The following is a 10697-nucleotide window of genomic DNA, read 5'->3' on the forward strand; positions in this document are numbered from 1 at the left end:
TTTTCATTTTTTTTTTTTTTGAAACAAAATTAAAAATACTAAAAACACTTTAATCAATATTGGATGAAAAATAAATAAACTAGAAACAACAAAATGCAACTTTCCATTTTTCCTTTTTCCATTTTCCTCATTTTTCACTTTTCCTCTTTTTTCTAAATGAACCAAATAAAAGATAAATTAAGTAGAAATGACTAAAATAGATAAATAAAGCTGAATAAAACAAAATTTCTATTTTTTCATTTTTTCAAGAAACTCTATGCTAAAACTTAAAAATAAAAACTAGAAACTAAAAACTAAAAAACGAACGTGACAAATAAACTAAAAATGAAATTACACCAAAATTTTGGTGTCTACACTAAGCATTTTGAAGAAGGACAAAAAGTTTTTGTTGTTTAACTCAAGGCTTAAATTATTCCCTAGAAAACTTAAGTCTCGATGGTCCGGTCCATTTGAAGTGGTTCGCATGTTTCCTTATGGAGCAGTGGAAATAAAAGGAGAAAATGGTGCTCCATTCAAAGTAAATGGCCAAAGATTGAAGCTCTATTTGGCCGGAGAAAAAGTTCCTAAAGGAGTAATTTACTCCTTAGGAAATGCAATGGAGAGTTAAAGAAGTTATAGGAGAGTCGAGCCAACGACTATAAACAAAAGCGCTTGTTGGGAGGCAACCCAATAATAATAGTGTATTTGTGTGTATTTATGTGTTTCTTATATTTTGGTGTGATTTAATTGACTAATTAGATGTATTTCACTTGTTTGTAGGAGGTACAGGAGTTTTATCATCCATCTTGGACGTGCACTTGAAGCACATGTGTAAAAAGGGAGTTTTTCTTACCAAATTGTGTTTTAAGTGCTTAAAATTCCCATGCAAATATATACAGTGTGCATTTCAAGTATATTTAAGTGAGTTTTGGAGATATCATGGTTATAAAGGCTCATGGACTCATTTGATGTGCATTTAATGCCCAAACATGCCATTTTGGTGTAAAAGTAAAAAAAATGATCAAAAAACCTCACCCTTCGATTTTCAATGTAGATGTGTTTGTTGTGTTTTGAGAGGTTGGATATTGTATTTATGGTATATTACATGTGCGTGGGAGGTTAGAATTGATAAAAAGTTTGTCCAATGTGTGATTTGGAATTGGCCGGAAAAGGGAGAAAAAATTTGAAAAATTGCAGTTTCTGCAATTAGTGCAGAGAAATACGGATCCGAGCTCGGATCCGAAAAGCCCAGACAGATCCGACAACGGATTCAATGATCCGAGCTCGGATCCATTCCAACCCAGATAGATCCGAGGGATCGTCTGTGTTTCTATTGGGACTGATCCGGGTCCTGTCGGATCCGAGTCCCTTCAGAACCAATCCGAGCTCGGATCGTTTCGCGGATATAGCAGAAACGAGGCTTCGTTTCTGCACTTTTCAAAATTCTTCTTCCCTCTTCTCACCGAAACCCTTCCCCTTTCTTCCAATCTTCCATTTCATCCATAAAATTTCCAATTCTTCCCAACAAAAACCTTCCCCAACCTCTTGTGAGCATTAACCCTCAACAAATTCAAATAAAAAACATCACTTTCGAGGGTTTTGATCTTCAAAACTTCAGTTAGGGCCGCACCTGATTTCTTCAAATTGGGGGCTAATTTGGGCTGTTTCGGCTTCATTTTGTGCATCATTTCCATCCTCTATCATCTTTCTACGCATTTGAGGTAACAATTTGCGAATTTCTTTGACATTTTATAATTTCTTATTTTGCAATTTTTTTAGTTTTTGGGTATATTGCAATAAATGCATAATTGTTGAAATTTCTTGATACAACTGTGCTACATTGTGCTAAAATAAGCTGTTATAATTATTTTTATGCTTAGTATTGAGTGAATTATGGATTTGGTGATATTTTTTTGAAATTTTTTTTCTCTCAATTTTTGGGCTTGAGCATTTCAGTGATTTAAACTTGTGAATGTTTGCTTTCATTTAATATATGAACTTGTTCCGAGGAGTATGAATCACTGTTGTATAAAAAAAAAATGATATGCTATCATTAGAGCAAATTCCATTGGGTCAAATAGTGAGTTTATAATTGAGTTAAGCATGTTCAACCCTTTTTGCTTTAAATCTCTTATCTCTATGAGTTAGTTTGCAATTGTTGTGGAAGATTTGAAGTTTATTTTTATGCACATTGATGAATAATTGTAGCACATTGTCATGTCTTGCTTTGATTAAAAAATTACCAAAGGTTGAGAGTTGATTGCATTAAGGATATGGTTGGTACTGCATAACGAGTGGTTGTGTTCATTGGACGTGTAAGGCTTAACCTTATAGCAAATCGTCTTTGATAAGCCATTTTACTTTGAGATTATATTATATGTTTGCAAATGGCTTTAACTCTCAAACTTTTTGATTTATCATGTTGGGATTGGTATCCTTATTGGAAATAGATCTTCTAACTGGTAAAAGTGGAGTTGACAATGTGTTCAGAAGTTTATTTGCTTGAATTTGGGTAAATGTTGGCAGGTAGTTTAGCCCTTTTTCAAGGGGAAACTCTGCCGAAATTTTCTTAAATTCTTATTTAATATGTGTGAGCAGGTTTATACGATTTCTAATGAACGTTCATCTTATTTTGTATAGGTATCATGGCTCGCACAAGAAGGACTAGGACTCCCACACCTTCGTCATCGTCAAGTGAGAAACACACACCTTCTTTGCAAGAGGAGTCGCCTGAAGAAGATTCTTCTTCGCCAGAGCCGCCACCTCGTTCTCGCCGGAAGACCGCGTCTACTAGCCGTGATGAGCCACCTCCGGACTATGGTACCACACGATTCACATTACTTGAGAATCAACAGTGGTACGAAGCCGGCCTGGACAAGGAAATCATCATTGAGAAACACTTGGCACCAGAGGTGGATGCGCACTACCACGTTTCTACGGTATTCAAGAGATTCGGATGGGAGAACATCCTTCAATTGCCCAAGCACTACTACCCCAACCTGGTCTGGGAGTTCAACGCCAATGTGGAAGACAAACAGAGCCATAGTGGCAACCTCATCGTCTCGTGGGTTCGAGGCAGGAGAGTGGCTCTCAATCGAGATACACTGAGACAATTCGTCAAACTCAAAGACGAAGGCGAAGATGTCAAATTGACCAAGGAGTTCAAAGCTCGAGACCCTTGGCAAGTGGGAGAGGCTGTGGGACGTCTAAAGGGTCAGTACCATGAGCGAGGAAGTTCGAAAAAACTCACGGTATATGCCGACTCCTTCGAGCATCGGTACCACCTGATCTTCTATTTTTTTGCCTTTAATGTGGTGCCGAAAAGGAGTGGCAAACGGGAGATCCGAAATAGCGATCTCTACTTTCTGGATAAGATGATACATGGAGTGGGTAGGCAGTTGACTGGTATTCCTCTACCCAGCATTATCAGCAGCTATATGCGGACCACAACCCGCATGAGGGTCGGCGAGACTTGCTTCGGATTTCCTCGACTGCTATCTCTCATTTTTGAGAAACTCAAAGTTCCCCTTGGAACCGAGAGAGCTGTGGTAACTAGGTCGGCCAAGGAGGTAAATGCTTTGATACTCAAATCCTTGGGTATTTCTACGGATTTTGGAGCTGCTCTGGTCCAGGACACAGGAGAGGCATCGACTTCCACTCAGCCTCCGCCTCACACTGAACCACAAGCGGAAACTCAAGAGACGGAGGCACAGCAGACTCTTCCTCCTCCTGTTCCGCGACCACCTCCTCAACCGCGCTCCAAGTGGCAAGAACTTCTCAATGCCATTTGCTGTATGGAGACGCGAGTCGTCGAGCGCATTGACCAGACGGAGCGGATGATGACTGAGCGCCTCGACCGACATGATCGCCGTCTTCGTGCGATCGAGGATCATTTCCATATCTGCCAGGCCCCTACTCCGACACTTCAGCAGGAGGAGGGCCATATTGGTACATCACATGGTCCTCATGGAGCCGAGGAGGCAAGAGACCCTCGTTCCGAGCAGCCATGATGCTCCTTAGCGGATTAGATCTTTTATTTCTTTATTTTTCTTTTCTTTTAAGACAAACTTTGTAGATTTTATTTTTCTTTTATTTGAATCATCTTGTTTTACTTATGGCGTTTGGTACCCTTGTTGTTTCATTTTGAACAGAATTTGGATGATCGCGATGATTAAGGGTTTCAAATTGCATCACAACCTATTTGAGGGAAGTTTCAGTTCTTTTACCTTCCTCTACAATGAGGACATTGTAGATTTTAAGTGTGGGGGAGGGATTACTTTATCTTATGGGTGATTGTGTCTTGAAATGCATGATTGTAGTTGTGTATGGCTTAGAAAAGTTGGAATTATATTTGGAGATATTGTCATGAGGATAATTTTTGTGAAATTGAGGTTGTTGGCAGGGAGTTTCATCCATTTTTTTTATGGGGAAACTCTGTCAAAATTTTTCTAAAATATTTTCCAATATTTCATTGCAATTCTTCCAATTAAATGGCCAAAATGTTAAAATTTTAAGTGTCTAATTCTTCCATTGGATAAAATGCTATGTGTATTTTGGAAAAGTTTAGTTCTTATTTGGCTTGGAATCAATTAGGATTTTTACATTTTAGAAAGTATATTTGGTTAAATAAGAAAAATTATGCTTAGAATTTTGCAAGATTAATGATATTTATCATTTTTACTTAATTTTATAAGTAAGTAATTGATATAGTCAAAGACAAGGCCAAATTCTTCCTTTAATTATACTTAGAGGGAAAAAGAAATTATTTGTAAAAAAAAATAAAAAAAATAAAAAAAATAAAAAAAAAAGAATAATAATATTATTTTTTTACTCCAATGATTCACATACTGAGCAACCGGGGGTTGACATTTACAAATGTCGACATTCGCGTAAAAAGGTATTGGAATTAAGAGTATGCTTAGCAATTTAAATAAGTGAAATGTTGAGTAACCGGAAATTTTCACCTAAAAGTGTTGATTTTCGCGTAAAAAGACATTTTCACTATTTAAATAAGATGAAATGTGAATAAATCCCTCTAAATTGTTAAGTTTTGGGATGAGGAAGGCCATAAAATTGACTATGTGATTTACTTATTTGTGGAATTAGGATAAAATGAGAGAATTGATTTGAATTTGTTGAAATTAAGGCATAATTATTTTTATTTAATTGAATATTATGAGTATTTAGTGTAATCTGAGAAATGTCATAATGATTGGTTTCTAGGTTTTTGAGGAATTAAATTTGACAAAAGTACGTATATTATTTTATCTATTGAATCATTGAAGTAAGTTTTGTGTAAAATTGCTTGAGGACAAGCAATGATTCAAGTGTGGGGGAATTTGATAAGTGAATATTTAACGTAGATTTTGTACAAATTTGGCATGAATTTTTGGTATGTTTTGAGAAAATTAAAGCCATATTTGAACTCTTTTGATGATAATTGCTTAAATATTGTTTAAGAGTTCAAAATTTGATAAATGAGTGGATTAATGCGTTAATTTGGTGAAATTGTGAAGGTTATTGATGTATGAAATTCATTCACAAGCTAAAAGAAATGTAAGGGTCATCCAGAGGACAAAGTACACAAGAAATTGGGAGCAAAAATGTAGAAAAAGGGAAGAAGTGAAAAAACTGAAAAATTGCTCAACACAAATCTGAGCACGGATCCGTGTGTACAAGAGGGGTCCGAGCCCTTGTCTGTATTTCTGGCGGAGTGTATCCGACGTCAGGACGATCCGACCTCGGATCCATCATGAGAAGTCCTCGGATCCACTGATCTGAGCTCGGATCATTTATCACCCCTCGGATCTGAGGCTCGGATCTGTCTCTCTTCTCAGCAAGTGGCACAGCCATTTTTCTTTACCTTTCTCACAACTTTTTCAGCTATTTTGAGGGACAGAAATCAGTGGCACATTGATATAGGCAACCCCAGGGGAAGACCCTCCTAGAACCTCCCAACCTTGTAATTATCAGAGTTGGATCTTTTCTCCCAACAGAAATTGAACTCGATTGTTCTCATGAACTCAAGACCTGACACAAAGGTAATCAGCAACCTTAAGCAAATAAGGATGGATGAAGCGACACCACGATTAGGGAACAAGCTATCGATAAAGTCTGATTTGAATCCTAAGCTATGAACTCAAGAATTCAAGAGTAAGTTCGGTTAAGAACTTGAAGGAAAATTCCTCACGATTTCTGGTTGTAATAATCCCCTTTTACTCTTACAAGAGGTGCCTTTTTATAGGCTAAAACTAGGGCAAAATCCGGCCCACATAAACCTGGAAGAGATTCGGTCCGCATAAAAGAGCTTAAAGAGCTAGCTCTTTAAGGCTTTCCGATAAGGTCCGATAAGTAATAAAATACTCAACGCCTAACAACTACTAAACGTGACAGTCTTAAAACAACTACCAACTAAGCTAACAAGTATGAGATCACTCCTTTACTTCAAACGTACAAGTGAACAAAGTAACTTCATGGTCCATCAAATCTTCAAACTTAGCTTGTTCCTTGCTTGTATGGTGAATGATCAAGGCTCGTAAAGCTTCCTTCACCTTCTTGGTTCTTGATCTTGTCATCGGACCGCCAATGTGGACCAAAGGATCTTTGACCCAAGGTTGAAGTTAATTATTGCACACCCGTATCCGCATCATTCCTCTTTCCTCGAAAAGATTCGTCCTCGAATCTTCAAAGTCTCCTCTTGAAAGTGAGTTGTCCACAAATCGATGGTGCGCTTAAAGGACAGCAGTGTTGGAAGTAGACGAATGACTACGAGCCATGTTGCATGTCGTTTGGTCAGCTTCGGGAAGCGCTCAAACAAGGACATGCGCCAAGGTAGGAAAGAGCTTGTGTAAGGCGTGTGAAAATCCCAAGTGGCAATCCAAAACTCTCTAATTAGCCTTTGGTCATGAAGCTTCACATTGACACCTTGATTGTGCAAAGGTGTAAAATCCAGCACTAGTTGACATTGATTTGAATCATCTTGCATGGATAAATTGGGAGCAACTTGTTGCATGGATGAGACACTAAACAACTCGTGGAGGACAGCTTTGGGATCTTGCGTGACACACAATTTCTCATATTCCAACATATAAGGTAGCAAACAATTGAATTCCACTTCATGAGGGTTACTCGAACTAGCACAAGTTGAAGCTAACAAATTGAGCACTTGGCCACCAGCTTTTGGCTGTGTGAATAAGCATGAAAGATCACCACCTTTAGTTGGAATAAGCACGAAATCAGGTTGTAAGTCTTTAATCAAAACTGAAAAATTTTGGACAGCTTTACAACCTACAAAAACAAAATAACCTTCAACTTGAAACAAATTAGAAATTGGGTAAAGAAGTAATGGTACATCATCAACTAAATGGTAAGAAGGTATAGAACAAGTTTTAAATGTGAATACTCCCTTTGCCACTTCATTATCCCTTCCACCAATTGATTCAACTTGAGAAGGCATTGCTAGCCTTTTACACTTTTCTTCAAAATCTGGATAAGAAATACAAGTGTTAGGATGGAAATTATACTCAGAAAAAGGTAAAGATGATGAATGACCCATAGGTAGCAAATGAGAGTCAAATTTCGGAATTCTCCCTTCATGGTGGATTTGACGTGATTCCCCTTTGGTATGGACAGATTTGAATTGAAATTGTTCCATGAGATGGTTCCAAATAGATTCAATTCCTAAAAGACAAACTCCATGGAAACTAGTGAATTGTACAAGTGACTTTGGAATGGAGCATGGCATGACTAACTTCACTTGACTTTGCTTAATCTGCACAAATGAAGAAACACTAAATAAAGCAAAGGTAAGTTCGTTAGAAAAACAATAAGCCCTCACATTTTTGCTCAAAATCGTCTCACTTTCTCTCTTCTTCCTTTTTACCCACAATCTCAATCAGATTTTTCCATCTCTTACTAGTTTAACGCCCTCCCGATTGTTTCTCATCATCAACCTCCTCAAACTAAATGGTTCAATAGGATGGAGATACTCCGTTGTTGGGAATAGGGTCAAGCTATCTCCTTCTTAGAAATCACTTTGCTAGATCCATTTGCTCCATTTGTTTTTGGTGTAGAAACGTTGAATGTCTCCCAAAAAATGACTCCGCAATGAGGTGGTTCAATCTCTACAGTTATAGTCTTAGAAAATGCTGAATGAACCTTCTTATCACTGCTTGCATAAACCGGCTTTTAAAGAGGTAGATTGCATGGACCCTCCTCTTGAGAGATTCATTTTCTCTGCTTTGCTTGAGTTTATGTTCGTTTTCTCGATTGTACAAGTCCGTGGTATAATGGAAGGGTACAAATCGTTTCCTCATCACTTGCTTCATTTCAGTCCAAGTGGCAATCGGTTGTTCCCTATTTCTCCTTCTTGTGGCACATACTTGCTCCCACCAAATAGATGCATAATCTTGAAATTCAATAGCTGCAAGTTTCACCTTTTTCTCTTCGGAGTAATTGTGGACTTCAAACACTTGCTCAACTCGCCTAACCCAATCCAAGTAAGCTTCAGGATCATTTTTCCCATGAAAGGTAGGCATCTTAGTCTTGATGGAACCAAGATTGTCATCGGTTCTCCTAGGTCGGCCTCGACCTTCCCTCGCTCCCTCTTGGCTTCTCCTTGATCGAAATGAGGTGTGAGAATGATACCCCTCATCATCCGCATCATGATCAGCACTCTGAACACTCGAAACCCTATGGTGTGTATCTCCGGTACCTCGCATCTCAATGGCAGCCAACCTGTCGGATATTTGTGCCATCGCAAATTCATGTTTCTCCATCACAAATTCATGTCTCTCCGCTTGTTTTTGAAGAGTTTGGAGCACCAGTTTGAGTGACACGTTGGTCTCAGACGGCTCAGGCATGTTCCCCTCTTGAGACATATTGTCTAACCTGCAAAACAAGTGTATCCTAGTCTACCTTGCAAAGCACTCGTGTATCACTCAAGGAAAACACACTCACTCTCAATTTTCCTTCTCGAAGTTCTTAAGACAACTCAACTCTCAAAAATTCCAGAATTAATTACCCTATAAGCAAGTAACAAGACACAAAGCAGAATTTTACAAATCTTAGAAAAACTCTACCCGAAGCTGGAACTTTTTTTTTTTTTTTGAGCTGTTGTTTTGCTGAGTTTCTGGTCAGTACTTTGGAAGGTAAATGGTGTTTCTGGAGTGCTCAAACAATCTATGAATCAGTCCTCAAATTTCAGTCAAATCGGATTGCAAAACTAGCTCAACCGATTTTAGAAACTCAAGAACTCCCAAGGCGGTTTGGGGCTAAGGTGTTTGGTTTGGTTTTGAAAACAGAATCTGGTGTGTTTGGGGCTGGTGAGGTCGTTTAGGGTCTTTGGAATTCAATCAAGATTGGAACTCAAGAGTTGGAAACCAATCAAGATTAGGAAACTCAAGTTTTGGGAAATCAACCAAGATTTGGAGATTAACCAAGATTTGGGAACCCACCAAGAATTGGAAACTCACGATTTTTTTGGAAACTTGATTTCCTTTGTATGAGAGCCAATTCCTTCTCTTCTTCCTTTTTTTTTTCTTTTTTTTTCCGGCTCTTCAAGGAACACAAATTCAGATCACACCAACAAGTTCAAGAAAACGGATGAAAGGTTATGCCAATTCCAAGAAATCCCTAGTTCTTGGTTTATTGTTCAAGAATTTTCAAAATAAGACTTGGTGGTCCAAGAACTTCAAGAATTTGTTCAAGAAGCTCAAGAACTTCCCCAAATTGCGTTGTGGTATTTAGGGTTTGCAAGAACAACAACCAATTCTCAAGAAATAGGCAAAACAGAATTTCAGCAATACTCAAAAGAAAATTCCAGCAATACTCTAGCAACTTGAATACTAAAACAAGATAAGATACGTGACTCTTTTTTTTTTCTTTTTTTGTCTTTAAACCCTAACAACCCAAACACAAATATAACAAACCCAAGAACTTGGACAGAAAACACAAAAAGACAACACCCAAACAGTTTTTTTTTTGACTCGGATGAACAGTAACGTGAACAGTACGCTACAGTATGATGAACAGTATTTCGGAATAGTAACGATGAACAGTAATCGCTACAGTTTTTTTTTTTTGACAAAAAGACAACTAACAAGATATGAACAACTTCAATTAAAAGAGAATTAACCTGATGCTCTGATTACCAACTGATATAGGCAACCCTAGGGGAAGACCCTCCTAGAACCTCCCAACCTTGTAATTATCAGAGTTGGATCTTTTCTCCCAACAGAAATTGAACTCGATTGTTCTCATGAACTCAAGACCTCTGACACACAAAGGTAATCAGCAACCTTAAGCAAATAAGGATGGATGAAGCGACACCACGATTAGGGAACAAGCTAATCGATAAAGTCTGATTTGAATCCTAAGCTATGAACTCAAGAATTCAAGAGTAAGTTCGGTTAAGAACTTGAAGGAAAATTCCTCACGATTTCTGGTTGTAATAATCCCCTTTTACTCTTACAAGAGGTGCCTTTTTATAGGCTAAAACTAGGGCAAAATCCGGCCCACATAAACCTGGAAGAGATTCGGTCCGCATAAAAGAGCTTAAAGAGCTAGCTCTTTAAGGCTTTCCGATAAGGTCCGATAAGTAATAAAATACTCAACGCCTAACAACTACTAAACGTGACAGTCTTAAAACAACTACCAACTAAGCTAACAAGTATGAGATCACTCCTTTACTTCAAACGTACAAGTGAACAAAGTAACTT

This window comes from Coffea eugenioides, chromosome 6 (assembly GCF_003713205.1).
Source record: "Coffea eugenioides isolate CCC68of chromosome 6, Ceug_1.0, whole genome shotgun sequence".
In the NCBI taxonomy this organism is placed as follows: Eukaryota; Viridiplantae; Streptophyta; class Magnoliopsida; order Gentianales; family Rubiaceae; genus Coffea; species Coffea eugenioides.